The following is a 25,000-nucleotide window of genomic DNA, read 5'->3' as shown; positions in this document are numbered from 1 at the left end:
CAATGATTAATTTAGCACAGAACATAGCAAAACAGTAACAGCTAAGAAAATGATAGCCAGCAAACACACATACAGATACACACACCTACACACACACACACACACACACACACACATATATATTATATATATATATACATATATATATATATATATATGTTTATATATATATATATATATATATATAATTTACTAACTTAAAGAAGATAACAGATAACTTATGAGCTTTTGGGTCTAACATCTAGCATCAACATCCATCAAAAATGTCTTAATCTTATAGGACTTAAAACTAAACTAGTTTAATCTCAAGGAAACAGGAATGGGAAAGATCAAGTATCACAATACTCTACTGGCTGTCTGTTATGGTTCGCTATATCAAAACGTAATTATATAAAACCCACTTCTATATTTCATTCCCTCAATGATTAATTTAGCACAGAACATAGCAAAACAGTAACAGCTAAGAAAATGATAGCCAGCAAACACACATACAGATACACACACCTACACACACACACACACACACACATATATATATATATATATATACATATATATATATATATATATATTTATATATATATATATATATATATAAATATATATATAATATACATATATATATATATATATATATTGTTACGGGCCACTGGTTCGAGTCCGGCCTTGCTTAAGGGACTCAAAGGCCATAACAAAACAAATAACAATGGTAGGTCGCCAGTCAGCAATAATACAAGGAATACTGACAAAATTATATATTTACAATAACATTTAAATAAAAATTAATAAAAGAAAGGGGAGCACAACAGGTAACTATTTTAATTTAAGCCACGAGGAGCTTCGGATGGAGATTAGTGGGCCGTGGATGAAACCCCAGCACAGCAATCAACGTTCCCTGGAAAGGGAAATAAAATTAATTATTAACAGCACACTTACTTCTACCAGCTGGGAACACGATGAAGTCGTGTGGTTAAAACCTTAAAGCAAATTAAAATGAAAATGCAAAGCTTAGGGATTTAAACGTTACACATGGTAATCAACACTGTCACAGGGTGAATTAATTAAAACTAGGACTAAACAGCACACGTGGTCTGGGTATAGGGGATAGGATACAAGGTTCAGTGGTTAGGATTTCCTTAGAGGATAAGGAAAAATGGGATGTGATAAGGAAGGGATGGGAGGTTGGGTAAGGATATTGAGAATCTCAAATCAGACACCTTACCTTAGTAAAAAGGACTCTGGTTCCTTCCCTTCTGGAAGGATATGTAAACAGAGGTCCTGCCTCCCTGATCATCCTGATGTCTTGAGGGTGAAGAGAGCTGGTGTTTCCCTCAAGGAGGTTGAGTGAAGAAGAAGAGATGTTATCCTCATGGAGGCTGAGTCACCAAGAAAATCCCCAGTTTTCCCTGGGTAGATCAACCCCACTTGACCTCCAATTTGGGGGGGGGGAGGGTAGGGGGATTGGCCTTGCCGCTGTTCTATTGGTCAGGCTTGATCACGTGTCCCCACATCCTTCACAGCTCGCTTCCCTCCTTCTCCTGGGACCTCGATGTTGTCACGTGACTCAAAAAGGTAGCTGAAATTGAGATCTCAGGGGAGTAGACTGGTATAGGATGGTTGGAGGGGGGTGAGACTCTGGGTAGGGTCCCAAAACTCGTGGCATTTTGACTCATGCTTGCTGGCGGGGTCTTTTGTTATTTGAAAAAGGTGGCGAAATGACCGCCATTACTAACAGCCTCCCATATTAGCAGAGACTTTGTCCTAAAACAGGACAAGAACTCTGCAATCAAGGTCTGAAGCCACTAGCCTTAATGATTCCTCCCTCAGTGAGTCTCACCACAATGATGGATAAATATCTAAGCTGCAACTAGGGTCACCATTTTACGTTATTTTGACAGTAAATTAACTTTAAGTGCCACGTAGAAATAAGTATGCTGGCTGTGAGGCAGCAACTGAAAAATTAAAAGCATGCAAAATTGGAAAGTGAGATGTAAAAAATGGTTAAAGTTAAGTGACCTAGTGCAGTGGTAGGCATGAAATTAAAGAAAATTGGCATATATGCAAAAAAAGATAAAATAAATACATAAAAATAAATTAAATGCAAATAATGATGCCAAGATGGCTCCTCAAGTTTATTTACCTGGGGAGACACCAAGGCCAATTAAAATTTTTCCATACAACCTAAATTAACCTACTGACTATGGGTACGCTATGGTCATGGCACTGTGCATTGGGCACTAATGCCGGGAAAACACATCTCTCTCACCTGAGTTCTTTAGGCGCTTGACCTTCCAGTTGTAGTTCTGGAGGTCTATGCCCACCTCATGAGTCCCTTATTCCCATTACGTAGCTCAGTCAACTAGGTTAGAGGATTACGGTCCATTAAGAATGTCAGTGGGAACTTTTGGTCCGCACAATAGGATCCAAGATGCTCAAGAGATGAGCCCAAGCCTGAGAGCTCATTCTCTTGAGTTTGGAGTTTATCCCATGTCTGGAAGAAATTCAAGTAAACCCCACAGTTGGGAATTCCTGCTTGCACCTGGAAAAGCAAAAAATGAATTATGAGTATGGTCAGAGGTCTTGACTCCTCTGCCATGAAGTGGGAACCTTTATCCTTCTGAAATGTTGCTAGAAAGCCATACCAATAAAAGAATTGTGTCAGTTCTGTGACACTAATAGATGGGATGAGTTGGAGCGAGGCCCTCGGCATTATTTGCTTATAGTTACCGGAGACTGGGCAAGGATGGCAGGATGCTAAGTAAGCCTTAACAATCTCGTGCAAGCCCAGCCAGAATTGATGCTGGATAATCTGGGTAGGACCTGTTACCCCAAAGTGTCCTCCCAGTCTCTCATGGGCCACGCCTAGCATCGACAAGCGGAGATTACAGGGGACAACTACTTTCCGGCACGAGACCTTAACAGGATCATGAGAACCTCGGGTGATCTTAAGGGGCACCTCATCCCTTAGCAGGAACTCAGCCTTAGAGGGGTTATTTATTTCCCCCTCGCTCAAGTAGGTGGGTGCCCTGTAGTTTATTGCCATCTCACCCATCAGCTGGAATCTGCTGAGCTGTGCCTGGCTCCTGATGGTCTCTTGGTCCTCCTCTGAGACCTCTGGTCTGGTGGAAAGCATCATTGCTTTAGCTGGGGAGCACTCTCGGGTACGGGGCTTAAACTCATTGCTGGAAGGGGGAGACTCCTGGGCCTCCTCCCTTAGCCAAGCTACCTCACCCAGGTCAATGGTACCTAGCCAGTCGTCTTCCCCTGCAGGTTGCGTCCTCACAGTTTTAGGCCCGGCTTGGCAGCCTTCATGCACCTGAGGGGCACTCGCTGTACACACTTCACAGGCTTTTGACCCAAGCTTGAGTTGTAGCCCTCATGTGCGAGATCACTCCCTGCCCCCAGTCCACACTTCTTGCCGAGCTGGGACATGGTTGCCTTCAGTTCTGCTGTAGGGAATTCCTTGGTGAACCCTTCAATGCACTGTTTCTCTCTGCAGTTGTCCTGCTGGTCGTTGGCACCATTAGGTTGAGGTAGCGAGTTACTGAGCTGGGCTAATCAAGCGTCTATTTCCCGCTTCTTTAATTCATACGCTCTCGCTCTTTCTCTCGCATACTGCATCCTTTCTTGCTCCGTTCTTCTTTGAGCATTGGCTTCATCTGTGAGTTCCCGCACATACCTTCGCAAGGCCTCTCCCTCATAGCCTTGTCGTTCTGCCAAATCCACAAATGCACTGATCTCAGCAGCAGTCATTTTGCTAATTTCTTGTGGAGACAGTGACAAGAACAAACTCAACAGCACAAGGTACGATGTTGGCTGTGCAAGAAATTACACGGAGGAGAAAGACGCTCTAGCCTTATGCAAGAGTCTCATGGAAGGAAGGATGAAGATGGAGCCGGGCAAAATGCACAATGGCTGTAAAAATGCGTCTCAAGAAAGAACTATCACCGAGTAGCAAGCCTTGCAAGTAATTGAACAGGAGCCTAACTCGAAAACCAGGGTCACGACAATGGGGGAGCTTAGGCTGTCCGGTTGTAATGCGTCCAAACAAGTAACGATATATTTGACAACTGTGCTACACAATAAAAATTGGAATCACAACTATAGGTCACCCTCTATGCTAGACAAAATAAACTGGAATCCCAACTATACAGTAGGTGACCCTCTAGGCTAGTCAGGAAAAAAAAAATGAGATCACAACTATGGGTGACACTATGCTGGACGAAATAAAACGGAATCACAAATATGGGTGAACCTTTATACTAGTCATAAAAGAAATGGAATCACTACAATGGGTGAATCTCTATGCTAGTACAAAAAAAATGTAATCACAACAATGGGTGAACCTCTATACTAGTCTTTTGAAAAAAAAATGGAATCACAACAATGGGTGAATCTCTATGCTAGTCTTTAAAAAATTGGAATCACAACAATGGGTGAATCTCTATGCTAGTCATATAAAAATGGAATCACAACAATGAATGATCCTCTATGCTAGTCATAAATAAATGGAATCACAACGATGAATGACCCTCTGTGCTAGTCTTAAGGGAAAAAAATGGAATCTCCACGATGTGTGACCCTCCTATGCTAGACTTAAGGAAAAAAATGGCATCTCCACGATGTGTGACCTTCCTATGCTAGACTTAAGGGAAAAAAAGGAATCTCTACGATGTGTGACCCTCCTATGCTAGTCTTAAGGAAAAAAATTGAATCTCCACGATGTGTGACCATCCTATGCCAGTCATAAGGAAAAAAAATGGAATCTCCATGATGTGTGACCCTCCTATGCAAGACTTAAGGAAAAAATGGAATCTCTACGATGTTTGACCCTCCTATGCTAGTCTTAAGGAAAAAAAATGGATTTTTAAAAATGTTTGGGTGCGTTGTTGCAACAACACCACTTTTAACCCTGTGACTTAAAGCAAAGTTTGTATTTATACTTAGATTATAACAAATTAAATAAACAAACAGTGTCCCGAAGATTGCTTAATGCTTCGTTAAGAACATCAACCCCTTTACATACTTTCCCTTTAATAAAAACAAAATGAGTTTAAAAAATTACACCTCCGAATATTTTATCTAAGTGATCCTATACCCTGACTGAAAAAATTAAATTGAATGTGATATCATAAATCCTTTATCTTTAGGTTAACAATGTTACACAATCTTACGAAAATTATCCCTTTCAAAAATGTACATAAAAATAATACCCCACGAAAGTAACAAAATTAAATTGCATACCCTTACTGTGAAAAGGAAAAATTGAAATAAAGAATGCCACGTATGCTTACGGTTACCAACACAGGAAATTAACACGTGTTTTAGTCTACCACGGTTTCTTCCTAAAATTTCGTAAATTTCAATTCACTTAGTTTTAACACGAAATTAAACAATCACTCACTGCACAATATATATGAATGAAAAAATTTATCCCTATCAATGATGTACATGAAAGTAATATCCCACGTAAGTAATAAAATGAAATTAAGAACCCTTACTATCAAAAGAAAAAAAAATCGAAATAAGGAACGCTACGACAGAATTATGCCTCACTGCCGTAAAACGTTTACGTGAATCGTAAGCCAAAAGTTCCGATATAAGACTAGCCGGTATCCTAGCACTAAAGATAAACGATGAAATATTCCATGCACAAGATTAAATGATTGATGCGCGTGAATCACTTACCAATGTACAATAATTCGACTAAAATCTCGGGTCTGCATAGAATTGGTAAACAATTGACAAAGATAATAATTGCAGACAATATTAAACCTTGGCTTTGTCCAGAAACACGGCGATGGGCTGAGTTATATCAGGTTGGCCATGTTTTGAAATGAACACGTGCTCAGCCTGCCACGCTTTTTGTCCTAAAATATCAAAGACAATACACGAAAGATGGGAAGCTCAATCCACAGCCACATCGGCCGCATACAATTTAGTACCGGGCATGAAATGAAGATGGCGGTAGCATTGCACCTGCCTACATCGTCTGTTTGTTTACAAAGCAGGGCATTCAATTTCAATCATGAGTGGGCGTAGCCATCATCACCCGTGTGTGGTTTGCAACTGGACGAAAAATGATTTTCCCCATCTGATTTTTCATGTTTTTCCTCAGAATAAAGAAAGGTAATAAAATCATTACATCTGTTACAAAGTACATGATGACTTTTAGAGAAAAGGAAGAAATAAAATAGACCAAAGCAAAAATGAATGTCGGTGGTTATTCCGAAATAAATATTGGAAAATAATTACAATACGATGGACGCCTCTAAGCGGAAAGAAAATATATTTGTATGTGATTTTCGACTAGAAAACATATGGCATTTTTTTACTTATGAACATTAATTGCTTTCAACATAAAATATAGGTTTTTTTCTGTTGTATTATAATGTGATTTGAATGATTTGTAGATTTCCATCGCAAATGAATACTTATCCTTCCACCACCCCTTCCCCTATGGATAACAATCTGGGGGAACCTCCTTGGGAAGCGGGGTTTTGGGTGGGGAGACAAAGTAAGGTAAAAACAGGGCAAAATGGAGGAAAAAAACCTAAATATAACACTCAAACATATAAAAATGGACCGGTATACAGGTACGTACTGAACTTGAAATACATAAAAACTGGAAATGGGAAAAACCCGAGCAAAGAATTTTACATGAGAAAATGGCATACAAATGCACTATATGACCAGTTATTGCACGTCACATTGTAGTTGTGCACTAACCTAACCTAACCTAACCTAACGTTTTTCTTGATTTGTATAAGAACTAGGTTACCTTATTAATGTCCATAACTAAAATAATACCAAAAATATTCTTGCCATTTGAAACCCCAACAAATAACCTAACCTTCCTGGTAGTGTACATCAGTAGCCTAATCATGTCAACAGTAAACCTAACCATATCAGCAGTACCATAACCATGCCAACAGTTACCTAACCATGTCAACAGTAATTTGAGATGGAAATGAAGCTATCTTGCAAAACATATCAAAATCAATTAGAAAAACTATATTTTTTTTTTGTCATTTAGAGGCGTCAATTGTATTTCAAATAAATACCTTAAAGTTGTATTTGCTTATCTTGAAAATCTCTAGAAATATGAAATAAACATACCAATTCCTATCACTGTCATACAATTCGTGAATATTGGGTTTCCATGCCTTTTCCAGATAGGCTACTCACAGCAACTTTGATATACTGTATACAGTATATACTGTAGTTATGTTATATTCTCAGCAGCTTACCCTTGGGTTGTAGTTATAAATGTTTACCTTAATTTTTCATTAATAAGCAACTATTTAGCAAACCAAAGTTGTTTCATCAGGAAGGATGGATCTTGTATGAACATTCATATGGGAGGGCATAGGTAGGTTAGTTAAGTTAGAGTGGTTTACTTTATTTCAAGTTCACTAACCTTTTAATCTAGGATTGAATTTTCCTACATTTAAAATAGAAAAAAATTACATGCAAACCAGCATATCTGCTCCCACAAGATCCATTCTTACCGTTTCATCTATGTTTCTGCATTATATGCTCATAATTGTTCAATTTTTAAAATGATATCTTGTAATTGGTACCAACACCCCACATAGTATTCCAAAGTAAATTTACCATTTGGCAGCAAATGTACGCAGTAATACAGTAGTAATAAATTGGCAAAACAAGTTTGAAAACCTATGATATTTGCTTGTACTGTACATGATGCAAAAAGAAATATGGCTCAAGTCAGTTAGAATGATTGTTTCAAATTTTTTTAGGAATGTGCATGCTTCTTGCAGAAATGGCATTTTACTAGAAAATACCTGGCAGAAGTGTTGCCTACATTACCTTCATAAGAGGGTGCCAATTGGATATGCATTTTTGAGAACTCCCACAATTGGGCTATGAGATTTTAACAAAATCTTATAAATAGGTTCTGACTTGATCAAGAGCTTAATAAAGAATCATAAAATATAATTAACTGTATTCATTCCCCTAGGTTCTTAGATTTGTCTGACACATAAGTATTGTTTTATGTACAGTATGTAATATGTTATGAATAAGTACCTAAATATCAAATATATAATTATTAAGAAATACTGTATATTGTAACTTCCCTTCGACATGGATTTCAACTTCCCTCAAATGACAAATGATGAATTGCCACCCTGCTTCATAATATCTATGTGTATGTATTGGCAGATGCCTACAGTGGATTAGAGTTGTCAATATTAAATGTCTTCTTGATAAAAGTACAAAATATGTAAACAACTGCTGTAGAGTATGCAGTCTTCACTTTTCCTGCAAGAACTATGTGACTCCGGATTCCTCAATACTGAATAAAAATGCATGTCCAGATCAAAAAATCTTGCAGGTGTGGATAAATATGTTATTGCTATAATATAAAGATGTTATATACTGTAATTTTTTTTATAATACATTTTCATAGTACAGTATTATTGACTGAAAATGTTAGTTATTCTAGTAGCTCTTTCCCACTTTCACTGTTTCACAGGTAATCCAAATGATACATCTACAGCACTAGCAATAACATACAACTCTGAGTGTAGTACTGCAACATTTGAAAGCATTTTTGATAAATCTGGCACAGGTACAGCAGTTCAGTTTGTAGTTTTTAAATCTAATTGTCTTGGTTGAATGATTTCTCTGTGGTTTGTTTCCTATTTGATTTGTGATATAAATTTCTATTGGCTTTTTATGAAAATTAAGTTAAACCTATATTTTTGCTTATACAGTATTCTGTAAAATACAGCATTACATTTCTTTTTATAAAAGGATATATTACTTTTACTACTTTGTTGTTGTACTTTTCTTAGTTTTACTAACAAATACTGCTTAACCTCTGCCTAATCAGTATGCAAGTTAAATCTGCTTTTTCATTTTGATTTCATATTATTGGTTGTGATTATCCCATGCTTTGTTTGCTTTTTTCAATAGTAATATATGCATGTTTTCTTTGCATGACTTGTATGACTATTGCATGCAAATGAAGCATGTGCCATTTCTTTTACTTTGTTTATGTTCTTTGCAAGAATATTTGTGTACAGTCGCTTAGGTATGTACAGTATACAATCATAAGCACAAGCCCCCTAAAAAAGGGAAAATAATTACTGTATACTATATTGGTGAAATAATAAGATAATATGCAAATAAGTTTTCAATATTAATCTTACCCAATAATCATGTAGCTGTCAACTCTGTTGCCGACAGAAATCTACGGTCGGGATACGCCAGCGATCGCTATACAGGTGGGGGTGAACACCACAGCGCCATCTGTGGTCAGGTACTCCAGTACTTCTTGTCAACACCACCTCAATTTTTCCTCTGTCGTGCCTCCGGCTACACCTACATGGATACGCTGTTGATTCTGGAGTTTTTGCTCACGATTTGGTGATGTATTTGCTCTAGAGTTTAGCTTTCGCTATTCAGGAAGTTTTATCATTAGCTTAGCTAGCTTTTGGAATTAATTTGATTAATTATGGTGACGAAGAGAGTATGAACTCTCTTTCACTTTTAAATGGCCGACCCTTCCCTTAGACGGAAGTGTTGGTGTCTAAGAGACTCTCTTTCTTAATTTTGCTTAACAAAAGTTATAGATTTATTTTATATCTCTCCGCCTTTTATAGGCCTCTTCCATTAACTTCCTTTTATTATAAACTTATTAAAATTAATTTTTATATTTGTTTATATTCGACCTTTCCTAATAGTAGGCGGTCTTTTCTTGGTACCGAAGTTAATTAACATTGAGCCCGTCATTTCGTTTTTACCTGTTAACATATTATGCTATTTTAATGTTTTTGAAAGAATTTCTTTGATAGTCTCGTACTGTTTTCAAAGTTGAACTAACGTTTTGTTTTGTCTCTGCAGTTGTTGACGTTGAGAACGTTCAACTTGCGCTCTATCGTTACGATAGAGAGAGAATTTTCACGGTGTCACGTTGCAGTAAGAGTAAACCGATTCTAGCGTTTTGTTCATTCTTTCTTAAGCTTAATGGTTTTAATTCTAATAAAGGAACTTTTTATTTGGGAAATCTTTCAGTTTTTTTCCTTTAACAATAATATGTTTTAACGATATATATGATTGAGCTCATCTCTCAGGTTCTAAGTCAAGAGAGAGAGAGAGAGAGAGAGAGATAGAGACGGAGGGAGAGAGAGGAGGATAAACGTTTCGTTCAAGCGAGTAACGTTGTTATCGTTTTTGCTCTTCTCCCTAGTCTCTTTAGGGGAAGAAGGTAAACGTTTCTAGAGTTTTATTCTTGTTCTCAAGCTTTATGCGGTGAGAGATTTTAAACGTAGTTTATTTGATCTAGTGTTTAGTCTCTTTCCAGCCACTGAATTATTTATCTTTCATTATATTTTTCTGTTACTTTGTAATTCTGTTTTCGCAATTACTAACTTTTAAGGAAGGATAGAATTGCGTGTTTCAGGTACAAACCACTTAAAGTTTCGAGTTCAGTGAAATAAGTGCAAACAGAAAATCAAAAGTGATAAAGTGATAAGCGCAAAGTGTTACAGTGTTGCGTTCGAGGGTTCGTCTGTTCGTGCCAGTTGTTCGCCTAGTCTGGGACCTCTTACAAGCTCCCAAGCCCAGGGGAGAAGTAATGTCGAAGGACTTATGGGTTCAGCAGGCCTTGATCGACGAACAGACGTTTCCCTCCGTGGTTTCGGGTGTATCTACACACGTTGCCGACTTGATCACCCCACCCACACAAAGACGAGAGAGCCCTTTTATTCCTCGTCTGCGGAAGAGGTTTCTCGCAGAAACCATGGACCAAATCTTGCAGCTTTTAAGTGCAAGTCGGTCCCTTCCGCGCAAGTCCAACTCCTAGGTGTAGCCATTAGCACTGGGTCAGTTCGGACTTGCTGCAGTACGACAACTGCACACCTCCCAGAGAGGCAAGGTGGTATCGCAACAGGCAGTAGCTCCGTCTGTTGCCGCACCAGCTGTTTTAGACCCTCAGTCTCAACGGACAGTAGCTCCGTTTGTTGTTGTCTTTCTTAAACTCTAGTGGTCTATGCTGCAGACAATGCAGTCTCAGCTTGCGGTGTTGATGCAGGAGTTTCAGGCAGAGAAGGTTAACACACCTCCTCCTGCGAGCGCTCCTCCACCTCTACGCAGTCCAGCCTGCCAGACGTATGATGTTGAGGTTCCTCAAGCTACCTCCATGCGTGAGCTGCCGCATTGGGAGTTGCCAGATACCAGCTCTGTGCAGCAACCTCCACTTTCCTTGAGGCAGGAGCCTCTTGCCACGCGGCAACCTCCTCAACACTTGAGGCAGGAGCCTTATGCTTTGCAGCAACCTCCTCTACCCTTGAGGTAGGAGCCTCATGCGTTGCGACTACCTCCTCCATCCTCGAGGCAACAACCTCTTGCGGTGCGACAACCTCCACCATCCTCGAGGCAGCAACCTCAACTCCACCTCTGCGCAGTCCACCCTGCCAGACGTATGATGTTGAGGTTCCTCAACCTACCTCCACGCGTGAGCTGCCGCATTGGGAGTTGCCAGATACCAACGCTATGCAGCAACCTCTTACGTTGCGGCAACCTCCACCATCCTTGAGGCAGCAACCTCAACTCTTGCGGCAGCCACCTTCACTCTTGAGGCAAGAACCTCAACTCTTGAGGCAAGAGCCTCAACTCTTGAGGAACCTCATGCTATTAGGCAGACGCCTCAACGCATGCAGCAACCGCATTCTTCACAGCATGAGCCTCTCTCTGCGCAGCTACCTCCTCAACCCTTGAGGCAGACGCAACTCTTGAGGCAGGAACCTCACAGGAGCCTCATGCTATGCGGCATCCTCCTCAAACCATGAGGCAGGAGCCTCATGCTATGCGGCATCCTCCTCAACCCATGAGGCAGGAGCCTCATGCTATGCGACATCCTCCTCTACCCATGAGGCAGCCTCATGCTATGCGGCATCCTCCTCAACCCATGAGGCAGGAGCCTCATGCTATGCGGCATCCTCCTCAACCCATGAGGCAGGAGTCTCATGCTATGAGGAGCCTCATGCTATGCGGCATCCTCCTCAAACCATGAGGCAGGAGCCTCATGCTGTGCAGCAACCGCCTCAACCCATGAGGCAGGAGCATCATACTATGCGTCATCCTCCTCAACGCATGCGGCATAAGCCTCTTCCCTTGCAGCTTGAGCCTCATCCCATGCAGCATGAGCCTCATACCATGCAGCATGAGCCTCATCCCATGCAGCATGAGCCTCATCCCATGCAGCATAAGCCGCACTTCATGCAACATGCTCTGCTTACCTTACAGCATGCTCTACATACAGCATGTTCTGCATACAGCATGCTCTGCATACCTTACCGCATGCTTCTCAGTCACACATCTTTGGTTGTTGCCAACTCACTAGACTGTCAAGCAGTTTCATAACGTTGCCTTCTAGTCTGCTGCTTTTGCACCAGTGAAACCCTCACTGAGAGAACTTAGCTTTTCTCGGATATGGTTCCTGTAGATGAGAAAGTGCTATTCTCCCTCCTTCTGATATTCCCTTGAGGACTCTGTCATTTGGAGAGGAGCCTTTAGCTGCGTAGCCTCCTATGGACTTTTATTTAAGCATAACATGCTTCCAGGGAAGGTAATGGTTCCACTTCAGTCGCTAACCCCGTCTGTTACCACACCTGCTCCCATAGACCTTGAGCTGTGTTGCAAGACATGCAGTACAAGCTTAGTCCTTGTTAGAGGATTTTTTGTTTACGGAGTCAGTGTGTCACTGGGAAGACGTTCAACAACCAGCAGAAGTGACTTGTTGTGACGCAGTGCGGCAACCTCAGCAACCCGATAAGGAGTTGTCTGTACGACCCAGACAGTCTAGACAGCTTCGGGTTGTCACTGTACTTCCTCGCTTCCCCATGGTTGACAGTTCACAGACTGTGCAGCAGTACCATGATCTTGTGTCCGGCTCCGTCAGACGACTAGCTTTTAAGAGCTCCCACAAGTCGTCGCTGTCTGGAGATTCTCAGATGGACTATGGATCTGACCAAGGAACTGGGCCTCCTGGTCAATTTTGAGGAGTCCCAGCTCGTCCCATCCCAGACCATTGTCTACCTGGGTATGGATCTTCAGAGTCGAGCTTTTCGGGCTTTTCCGTCGGCCCCAAAGATCTACTAAGCCCTAGTTTGCATCCAGAGCATGCTGAGAAGGAACCGATGCTCAGTCAGGTAGTGGATGAGTCTAACAGGGACACTTTCATCGCTGGCCCTGTTCATCGAGTTAGGGAGACCCCACCTCCGCCCCCTTCAGTATCATCTAGCGGCTCACTGGATAAAGGACATGACGCTAGAGACGATCTCAGTTCCTGTTTCCGAAGAGAGGAGGTCTACTCTCACGTGGTGAAAGAACAGCTTTCTTCTCAAGGAAGTCTACCTTTGGCTGTTCAGAAACCCGACCGCCGTCTCTTCTCTGACGCATCAGACACGGGCTGGGGTGCGACTTTGGACGGACAGGAATGCTCGGGAACATGGAATCAGGAGCTAAGGACACTTCACATCTTTTGCAAGGAGCTGTTGGCGGTTCATCTGGCCTTGATAAACTTCGTCCCTCCAGCTTAACAAGGTGGTGGAGGTGGACTCTGACAACACCACAGCCTTGGCTTACATCTCCAAGCAGGGAGGGACTCATTCGTGGAAGTTGTTTTAGATCGCAAGGGACCTCCTCATCTGGTTAAAAGATCGAAAGCTCACGCTGGTAACGAGGTTCATTCAGGGCGATATGAATGTCATGGCAGATCGCCTTAGCCGGAAGGGTCAGGTCATCCCCACAGAGTGGACCCTTCACAAGAATGTTTGCAGCAGACTTTGGGCCCTGTGGGGTCAGCCAACCATAGATCTGTTCGCTACCTCGATAACCTAGAGGCTCCCGTTGTATTGTTCTCCGATTCCAGACCCAGCAGCAGTTCACGTGGATGCTTTTCTGCTGGATTGGTCCCATCTCGACCTGTATGCATTCCCGCCGTTCAAGATTGTCAACAGGGTACTTCAGAAGTTCGCCTCTCGCAAAGGGACACGGCTGACGTTGGTTGGCTCCGCTCTGGCCCGCGAGAGAATGGTTCATAGAGGTACTGCAATGGCTGGTCGACATTCCCAGGACTCTTCCTCTAGGAGTGGACCTTCTACGTCTACCTCACGTAAAGAAGGTACATCCAAACCTCCACGCTCTTCGTCTGACTGCCTTCAGTCTTTCGAAAGACTCTCAAGAGCTAGGGGCTTTTCGAAGGAGGCAGCCAGAGCGATTGCCAGAGCAAGGAGGACATCCACTCTCAGAGTCTATCAGTCTAAAGGGGAAGTCTTCCGAAGCTGGTACAAGGCCAATGCAGTTTCCTCATCCAGTACCACTGTAACCCAGATTGCTGACTTCCTGTTACATCTAAGGAACGTAAGATCCCTTTCAGCTCCTACGATTAGGGGTTACAGAAGTATGTTGGCAGCAGTTTTCCGCCACAGAGGCTTGGATCTTTCCACCAACAAAGATCTACAGGACCTCCTTAGGTCTTTTAAGACCTCAAAGGAACGTCGGTTGTCCACTCCAGGCTGGAATCTAGACGTGGTCCTAAGGTTCCTTATGTCATCAAGATTTGAACCTCTCCAATCAGCCTCTTTTAAGGACCTCACATTGAAAACTCTTTTCCTCGTGTGCTTGACAACAGCTAAAAGAGTAAGTGAGATCCACGCCTTCAGCAGGAACATAGTTTTCACATCTGAAACGGCTACATGTTCCTTTCAGCTCGGTTTTTTGCTAAAACGAGCTTCCTTCACGTCCTTGGCCTAAGTCGTTCGAGATCCCAAGCCTGTCCAACTTGGTGGGGGACGAACTGGAGAGAGTACTTTGCCCAGTTAGAGCTCTTAGGTACTATCTAAAAAGGTCATAACCTTTACGAGGACAATCAGAAGCCTTTTGGTGTGCTATCAAGAAGCCTTCTCTCCCAAGGTCTAAGAACTCAGTTTCTTACCTATTCAGGCTCCTGATTAGGGAAGCACATTCTCATCTGAAGGAAGAAGACCTTGCTTTGCTGAAGGTAAGGACACATGAAGTGAGAGCTGTGGCTACTTCAGTGGCCCTCAAACAGAACCGTTCTCTGCAGAGTGTTATGGATGCAACCTATTGGAGAAGCAAGTCAGTGTTCGCATCATTCTATCTCAAAGATGTTCAGTCTCTTTACGAGAACTGCTACACCCTGGGACCATTCGTAGCAACGAATGCAGTAGTAGGCGGGGGCTCAGCCACTACATTCCCATAATCCCATAACCTTTTTAACCTTTCTCTTGAATACTTTTTATGGGTTGTATGGTCGGCTAAGAAGCCTTCCACATCCTTGTTGATTTGGCGGGTGGTCAATTCTTTCTTGAGAAGCGCCGAGGTTAAAGGTTGTGATGAGGTCCTTTAGTATGGGTTGCAGCCCTTTATACTTCAGCACCTAAGAGTCGTTCAGCATCCTAAGAGGACCGCTACGCTCAGTAAGGAAGACGTACTTAATAAAGGCAGAGTAATGGTTCAAGTCGTCTTCCTTACCAGGTACTTATTTATTTTATGTTATTTTTGAATAACTAATAAAATAAAATACGTGATACTTAGCTTCTTTGTTAACATATATGCTGGTCTCCACCCACCACCCTGGGTGTGAATCAGCTACATGATTATCGGGTAAGATTAATATTGAAAAATGTTATTTTCATTAGTAAAATAAATTTTTGAATATACTTACCCGATAATCATGATTTAATTGACCCACCCTTCCTCCCCATAGAGAACCAGTGGACCGAGGAAAAAATTGAGGTGGTGTTGACAAGAAGTACTGGAGTACCTGACCACAGATGGCGCTGTGGTGTTCACCCCCACCTGTATAGCGATCGCTGGCGTATCTCGACCGTAGATTTCTGTCGGCAACAGAGTTGACAGCTACATGATTATCGGGTAAGTATATTCGAAAATTTATTTTACTAATGAAAATAACATTTTGTTTCATTCTAACTGCCCTCTAAATTTTAGATAAAGATACTTAGCAATTAATGTTACAGCAACTGAAGGATTTTATTTAATGATTCAGAAATGCCTAATATAAAAATCATAAGCTATGATAGAGCCCTATTATCATGTTAACAAGCAATATTAATCGATTTAGTATTCAACAATTTATCAAGAGAAGTTTATTGCAGCATAAGAATAAATTTTAACATTTAAAAAGCCGCGCTACGCCACAGCCGAGTTTTAGTTGCGGGCATGATTAATAGATGGCGGGCATTCTGACGGGTTGGATGATATTTTTTTTAATGGTATTAATAGTCAGTTTCCCATCTTTCGTGTATTGTCTTTGTAAAATATCGTAAGTTTCACTTCACTTATTTTCTTTTTTAAACACAAAATAACACAATAAGACATTCACCTAATGCACAATGTTTTAATAAATGGAAAATTTTAACCACTGTGATAATAAACACTCAGAAAAAAGAACACAAATTCTTCTCACGCAGTTGGCTATCCTGCTAAACAATAGGACTTAAATCTACTACGCGGATTTCAAAACAAAAGGGTTCGCGGTGCGAACACACGCACTAATAAACACAAAACTTTAACAATGAGAATAGAATGCTTTTGCTGATTTGTTCCACGGTTCCAACTCCAGTGATTATATAATTTACTTGAAATTAAATTGAGGTTCGTCAAGTCGCTAAACCTAGGAAAGGGGGGAATTTGACTTTTAATAAAATCAATTTAAAATTACTGTCTTAGCGAATCCTGGCATTTGGTCACCAATATGTTACGGGCCACTGGTTCGAGTCCGGCCTTGCTTAAGGGACTCAAAGACCATAACAAAACAAATAACAGTGGTAGATCACCAGTCAGCAATGATACAAGGAATACTGACAAAATTATATATTTACAATAACATTTAAATAAAAATTAATAAAAGAAAGGGGAGCACAACAGGTAACTATTTTAATTTAAGCCACGAGGAGCTTCGGATGGAGATTAGTGGGCCGTGGATGAAACCCCAGCACAGCAATCAACGTTCCCTGGAAAGGGAAATAAATTGAATTATTAAAAGCACACTTACTTCTACCAGCTGGGAACACGATGAAGTCGTGTGGTTAAAACCTTAAAGCAAATTAAATGAAAATGCAAAGCTTAGGGATTTACACGTTACACATGGTAATCAACACTGTCACAGGGTGAATTAATTAAAACTAGGACTAAACAGCACACGTGGTCTGGGTATAGGGGGATAGGATACAAGGTTCAGTGGTTAGGATTTCTTTAGAGGATGAGGAAAAATGGGATGTGATAAGGAAGGGATGGGAGGTCGGGTAAGGATATTGAGAATCTCAAATCAGACACCTTACCTTAGTAAAAAGGACTCTGGTTCCTTCCCTTCTGGAAGGATATGTAAACAGAGGTCCTGCCTCCCTGATCATCCTGATGTCTTGAGGGTGAAGAGAGCCGGTGTTTCCCTCAAGGAGGTTGAGTGAAGAAGAGGAGATGTTATCCTCATGGAGGCTGAGTCACCAAGAAAATCCCCAGTTTTCCCTGGGTAGATCAACCCCACTTGACCCCCAATTGGGGGGGGGGGTAGGGGGGATTGGCCTGACTGCTGTCCTATTGGTCAGGCTTGATCACGTGTCCCCACATCCTTCACAGCTCGCTTCCCTCCTTCTCCTTGGACCTCAATGTTGTCACGTGACTCGTAGAAGGTAGCTGAAATTGAGATCTCAGGGGGAGTAGACTGGTATAGGATGATTGGAGGGGGGTGAGACTCTGGGTAGGGTCCCAAAACTCGTGGCATTATGACTCATGCTTGCTGGCGGGGTCTTTTGTTATTTGAAAAAGGTGGCGAAATGACCGCCATTACTAACAATATATATACATGTACACAAATAAATTTGTATATATATATATATATATATATATATGTATGCATGTATATATAAACATATATAAATATGTATGCATATCTACACATTCATCCATACATATATATATACATATATATAAATATATACATATACTGTATATACACACACACATATATATATATATATATATGTGTGTGTGTGTGTGTGTGTGTGTGCGTGTGCACGCGCGTGTGTGTAGGTACCCCGCTCAGTTATTAACTGAAAATTAAAAATTGTTCAATTTCTGGCCTACCTTTGATTGGACCCTTTATATTCCAAGAGAAACTTTATCAATTAATTTTTTCCTACCCATCTCCTCTCCTCTTCGTGTCACCTTTTCATTTACGCCTTTAGTCTTCTATCTTTTCGTTGATTGTTTAACTGGTTGGATCCATCGTTCTTTCCCTCCTTTTCCGTAAGCTAACTTTCTTTTTGACGTCCCGATTACGTATCAATCTTTTAGGGGTCCTGATGAGTTCAACAAACTCTTTCCTTAGAGTATTCGTTTGACCATTTCCTTTCCTCTTGCTGGAGCACTTCTTGGTGAAATTTTCTTTGACACGCCTTTGAAACGCCTTCAAGATGTTCATCTTGAGGGTGTTTCATGATGACGGAACCCAATTGAACCAGAGATCTCTATGCAATTAAAATATCCTTTTTATAACTACTGTAACAGGTCTCTCATTTCTCAAATTGCCTCTCCTGATAACGATGATTTAGATCGACCTGCTTATATACAAAGCGGTCCATAGGCTCTTGCGTTGGCAGCCCGTAAGGGAAACGGAACGTTGGTTGTATCTTTTAAAAACTTTTACTTGTGTTGGATGACACAAACACTTAAGACCGACAGATGATGATGAGGATTGCACAAATGACGGCCGAAGCTGGAGCTCGAAGCTCAAATCCGGGGTGCCGTAAAGCAGACATCTCCGATCCCAAAACTAATCCTTCGTCGGTCTTACATAATTACTTTTCTTTTAAGACCGTGCTAACAGGAAGGCGTCCAATTGAGGAGTGTCTTGCTTTTAGAGAGAAAAAAAAACTTACTTTAGAATGAAGAATTTTAGATCTTTCTCCGATCCTTCAATATTTTCTACCTCTATGCAGTTCCGCCTTATTCTGCTTAATTTTTATATTTGGATATTCAACAATGTGGACTTTACTTCTCATTTCAAATCCGCCTTATCATAAACTGATCAACAAAATATAATTAGTTGTACTTTTCGGATTCTTTCTTTCTTCTTCCTGTATGTTTTGTCCGAATCCTTTCAAATAAATCAATTATTAGCCTTCAAGATTCTTGTTTTGCTTTTCATGATTGCCTTCCTGATTCCACTTGTCATTGATTCCTTTTTGATATGGTATTTTGGTTTTCTTTGAAAGTTGCAGACTCAACAATTCTCTTAACTTTTACCAGAACATTTTCTGCATCACCCAAATCTTGTTTCTTTCTAATGGCCTCAGGGGCAAGTTGTGATAAAAGCTTGCAAATTTGGGTTGATCAATAAAACGATCAAAATGATTTTTACAACCTTTCTAACATTTCTGCTCGAAGACAAATGACAATTTGAAGCCGATTTCGGTATTCCATATTTTTCCTTCCAAAGAGACTAAGAATTTTTTCGAGTTCTGACTGGAAAGCATTCAATTTTCTTAATGATGACGAAAGACAACTTAAAAATAAGCTAGATAGAGGAACACTATATTGTTGGCTCTGCGGGCTCCCCGCTTCTCGCTAGCGGGCGGGGATCTTCCCGTCCCGCTGGACTGGCAAGGTCCTCCCAGCTCCCACTGAGCCTGTCCGGTGATAACCCTTCCCCCTGGCATGGCGGGGCTCCCCGGTCCGGTTCGAACGGCGAGGCTCCCCGGTCCGGTTCGAACGGCGAGGCTCCCCGGTCCGGTTCGAACGGCGAGGCTCCCCGGTCCGGTTCGAACGGCGAGGCTCCCCGGTCCGGTTTGAACGGCGAGGCACCCCGGTCCGGTTCGAACGGCGAGGCTTCCCGGTTCCTGCTAGAACAGCGGGGCTGCCCCGTTCCCGCTGGCACGGCGGGGCACCAGTTCCCGCTGGCACGGTGGGGCACCAGTTCCCGCTGGCACGGTGGGGCACCAGTTCCCGCTGGCACGGCAGGCCACCCGTTCCCGCTGGTACGGCAGGCCTCCCCAGTTCCCACTGGCACGGCGGGGTTCCCCCGTTCCCACTGGCATGGAGGGACTCCCCATTCCCGCAAACTCGGCGGGCTCCTCCATTTTTGTTGGAATGGCGGGTCTCCCCTGTTCCCGCTGGAATGTTTGGGTTCCCCTGTTCCCGCTGGCACAGTGGGACTCCCCCATTCCCGTAGGCATGGTGGAGATCCCACGCTCCTGGCATGGCAGGGATCCCCTTTTCCCACTGGCCTGGCGGGATTCCCCCGTTCAAGCTGGCTCGGCAGGGCTCCCCCTACCTGCTGGCACGGTCAGGCTCCCCCTACCTGCTGGCACGGTGAGGCTCCCCCATTTCCGCTGGAACGGTGGAGTTCTCCCGTTTCCGCTGGCACGGCGGCTCTCACCCGTTTCCGCTGGAACAACAGGCATCCCCCATTCTCGCTGGTATGACGGTGCTCCCCCCCTACCACTGGCATGGCAGGACTCCCCCGTTCCTCCTGGCACGGTGGTGCTGTCCCGATCCCACTTGCAAGGTGAGGCTGTCCCGTTCCCACTGGCAGGGGGGGGGGTTCCCCCGCCCCAGCTGGAACGGCGCGGCTCCCCCATTCCTGCTGGCAGGTTGAGACTCCTCCATTCCTGCTGGCAGGGAGGGGCTCCCCCATTCCCGCTGGCAGGGCGGGGTTCTCCAAATCTTTCTGCTTGAGTTGAGGGGAGCGTATAATTAAAATCTTTCTTTATGTTCAAAGTTGGTGCCTGGAGGATGGTGCTTAAAGCTTCAGCTATTATAAGTGTGCCGTAGTTGTTCTTCTTGTGAACGATGTGGGTCACATCAATTAATTCCTTCAGGGAGGGTTTCCGGTCATGGATATCAATATAGTGTTGGTTTATTGCCCTCTGATTCCTGTGGTCCAGCATCATTCTTCGGACTGTTTTGGTAGTGTGACCAATATAGTCTTTTCTGTGAGATTTACACATCTCCTCAGGGCATGAAAATTTATAGACCTCGTTGGTGCTCCCTTTCTTTGGTTTTTTGGGGGGGGGGGCTGTACTGTTTTTCATCATAAGACCTCCAATCAGGTGGGGCTTGCCATATATTACAAGTTTTACTTTCTGGTAAGGGACTTTTGGGAACACGCCTCGATTGAAGATTCCTCGCAATGTCCAGGTTTCATCTTTGTAGGCCGAACCAAAGCTAAGGCGGTGATAGATGATAAGGTTTTTGTCTTCTTCCTTAGTTTTTGCTTTCGTTGGTTGTAAAACTTCATTGAATTTCTTCCTTATAGCTTTTTTTATCATGCTGTCGGGATATCCTTTATTTTTTACCATTGTCGAGTTCTGATGATAAATGTATATATATATATATATATATATATACATATATATATATATATATATATATATATATCTTTTTAAGAGGGTACACTCTATCCTAGTGAAAGGGTTTGTGTAATGTCATGATCAGCAAAACTGTATTAGTAAGTTCTACCCATACTAGGTTGGTTTGCTGTGAGTAATCAGACCAAAGACTTTCACCATCACCAATTTACAATGGCTGGCGTTTTAATAAAAACCAGCTAAGCCCCAGCCATGGATTGACATGTCTGAAGCCTTTTTCCTGCAGTGGACTAAAAACAGTTGCAATTTTTTTTATTGCCGTATTACTTCAGACACTAATACTCCCGATTATAAATATGTCAGAGACTGCAAGATTGCAAGTTGACATGGGTTTATAAAACTCTGAATGTCTCTGATTGTTCGTAGCAATTGTTTCACAGGTGTGGAAAGTACCAATGAGTCTGATTTGCCTTCTGTATTTTCTTCTGGCTCACTCCATATCAGAGGGAAGTTTTTCATGCAAACGCCAACAAATGTTGTAATTATGTAATCTTATCCTACTTCGGATGATTCTTCTTGACTGTACCTCAAACATTTTAAAATTTTCTTTAGGCCCGTAATTGCTGCATTAATCATTGGATGATACCTAACAATAATCTAGAAAAAAATCAGAATCTTGTAAATCTATAGCTTTGATGCTGTAATTCTCATCACAGTAGGAGGGCTTTATGAGGGTTGGTTGAAACCGTTTTCTCTGGTAGTCTGGTGCGAACTCTTAAACTTTTTGAATCTTCTCTGCTTTTCAGGAATGGGTTCAGACATACGAGGGACTAATTTCATGGCATCATCTTTACAAAATCCAAATTCTTGCATGTAGATTCCAAACTGTGCTTTGAGCTGATCCAATTCCATAAACATTAGACACCAGCTGATCAAAGTTGTCACAGTCGCCATGAAACACTGTTACTTCAGGCTGATCCTTAACCACATCACTGTTACTGATTACAGAATTACTGATTACTCAATGTAGATTTATGTGAGGCGCAGTTGAGCGTAGTGTGAAACTGGGTGTTTTGGCCTCTTATGCAAGAACTGTCCAGAGTTGAAAGTGGTCGCTATGTTCTTGACATAGCCCAAAACATAGGTTATCAGGAAATGTGAGTTGTAAAAAGTTTGCAGAAAACATCCTGGGGGTTGGTCTTGGCACCTGACCTAAAAGGATTATTAAACATTCTAAACACTATGCACACTTAGTCAATTGAACAATGGTGTCAGATATATGTATCAAGATTATGAACGAAGAGTTTATTAAGCGTCAGGTTTTCTCCATCAGTTCAGGATTAAAGTCAGATTCTGAAGTACAAACATGTGAACAATTTTCAAAGTACTTCCAACCTGAAGTGCTTAAAATAACTTCCTTAGAAATAACAGGTCTCCAAAAATTTGGAAAAAACTTTCTCAAACTTTAATTCTTTTAACGATTTGAGATGGAAGACTGATTGTTTCTCATTTTTTTTTTCAAGATATTGGTTTCATCCTACAGCCACCATGAAATAGCTTGACATTGCTTCTGGTTTCCTTTGGACATATACTGTATATCAGAGAAATCAATAAGCTAATATCACCCAATATCAAACCAAAGCAAAGTAAAATCCAGAGACACCGATATTTCTAAAATCACTACCGATAGAAAGGCGATCAGAAATAACCAAGGTAATCTATTTATCTATCTAGGTGCTATGTCCTCGACGTGGGCTGTCAATTGCCTCCACCTAGTTCTATCTCTAGATCTCTGTATAAACTCTCCAGCTGCTACATTCTTCCAGTAAGCTGTCCAAAGAAACCAGGGTAATAAAATAGAAAACGTAAAAAAGAAACGATACAATAAAAACTGAAAATGCTAAGCTAAAAGGAAAAAAAAGCAAACAACCTTGAGTAGATATCAGGATGCCTGAAAACTTTAAACTTTTGCTTACAATCTTGAAATTAAGTTTTTTGAAGCCCATCCACCCCTTGCCCCATTGGTATCACATTCTAGCTAGCTTGTGTGCATTTGTTTACTAATTTTGGCCCAAAATCAATTCTTCTTTGAATATAATGCTGTTTGATTTATTGAAATCCTTGATGGCTTGTTCCTTAAAAATAGCGCGAATTTGTTCTTTTTTTTTCCATTGTCGTTTCACATATCAAACGATAAACGCAACAGCTTCTCGTTAATAGATTATATCAGCTTAGTAGGAAACGAAGTTTGTAATTTCAACACTAAACTGGATAACGCGGGGTCAAGCTGCCAACTAATCACATCTGTAACATAACTGGTATAGAATGAACATCTTAGCCCTCCACTCTTCTTTGACTCTCTCTCTCTCTCTCTCTCTCTCTCTCTCTCTCTCTCCTCAGACTCTTTCACCCCTTCTCACTTCCTCACCAACCTCTCCCTCTCTCACTCCTTCTCTCTCTCTCTCTCTCTCTCTCTCTCTCTCTCTCTCTCTCTCTCTCTCCATAATAAATGACAAAAGTTAGCGGCAGGTTTATTTCCCCCTTTTGCATAAAACTCTCAATTTGAAACTAAATATCATCTTATCATCTTACGAAACATTACAAGTTCCATTCTCTAGTGTTATGATGTTCATGAAGTGAAGCTTTATCTCACTAGGAGTTGGAATTGTTGAAAGACAAAAGGCAAGAATGGAAGTAATAATAAGGTTTCTGGAATGGTTACAAGATTTTTGGAGGTTTGGATAAATGGATTTATTCCTGGAATTTAGAAGGAAAGAAGAACTAATTACGTGGGTTACGTCCCGTCTTTTTAATAAATCCACGGGGATATCTTGCAATTCCAAATTATAAAAGGGCTCAGTGTGCGAGCCAATTTTCACCTGGACAAAACTCTCTCAGAATCTAAGTTTTGGTCCAGTTATTATTATTATTATTATTATTATTATTATTATTATTATTATTATTATTATTATTATTATTATTATTATTATTATTATTATTATTATTATTATTATTACCTCTAGCAAGGAGGTCATATTTTCCCCTCTGTCTTTTTGTTTGTCACCAACCTAACTTAAAAAGTTACGGGCGAATTTTGACCAACGTACTACATATATATTAAAAACAATGTTTTCAGGCCGAATCTCTGACCAACGTACTACATATATATTAAAAACGATGTTTTCCAGGCCGAAAAACTCATGTATGGTGTTTTTTATAATCATTTTACAACATCTAACTATAACTGAAACTACTTTTTCTTTCAGTGACTTGAATAGAATTAATGTCGAAATAAACTAATGTAAACTGTTAATGGAAGGCATTGTTTAGCTACGACACTGAAATGATTTCTACATGATTTTACGGATTAATGATATATATATATATATATATATATACGCACACACACACACACACACACACACATATATATATATATATATATATGTGTGTGTGTGTGTGTGTGTATGTGTGTGTGTATGTGTGTGTGTTTGTGTGTGCGTTCGTATGTGTATTTGTGTGTATTCACTATTTGCAGAGGAAATTCGAAACGTCAAATGATAACACAGAATGAAATATGGTAACTTTATTCGTAACATTTGAATGCTTTCCTTAAC

This window comes from Palaemon carinicauda, chromosome 7 (genome assembly GCF_036898095.1).
Source record: "Palaemon carinicauda isolate YSFRI2023 chromosome 7, ASM3689809v2, whole genome shotgun sequence".
Lineage (NCBI taxonomy): Eukaryota > Metazoa > Arthropoda > Malacostraca > Decapoda > Palaemonidae > Palaemon > Palaemon carinicauda.
Note: the sequence above shows the minus strand (reverse complement) of the source record.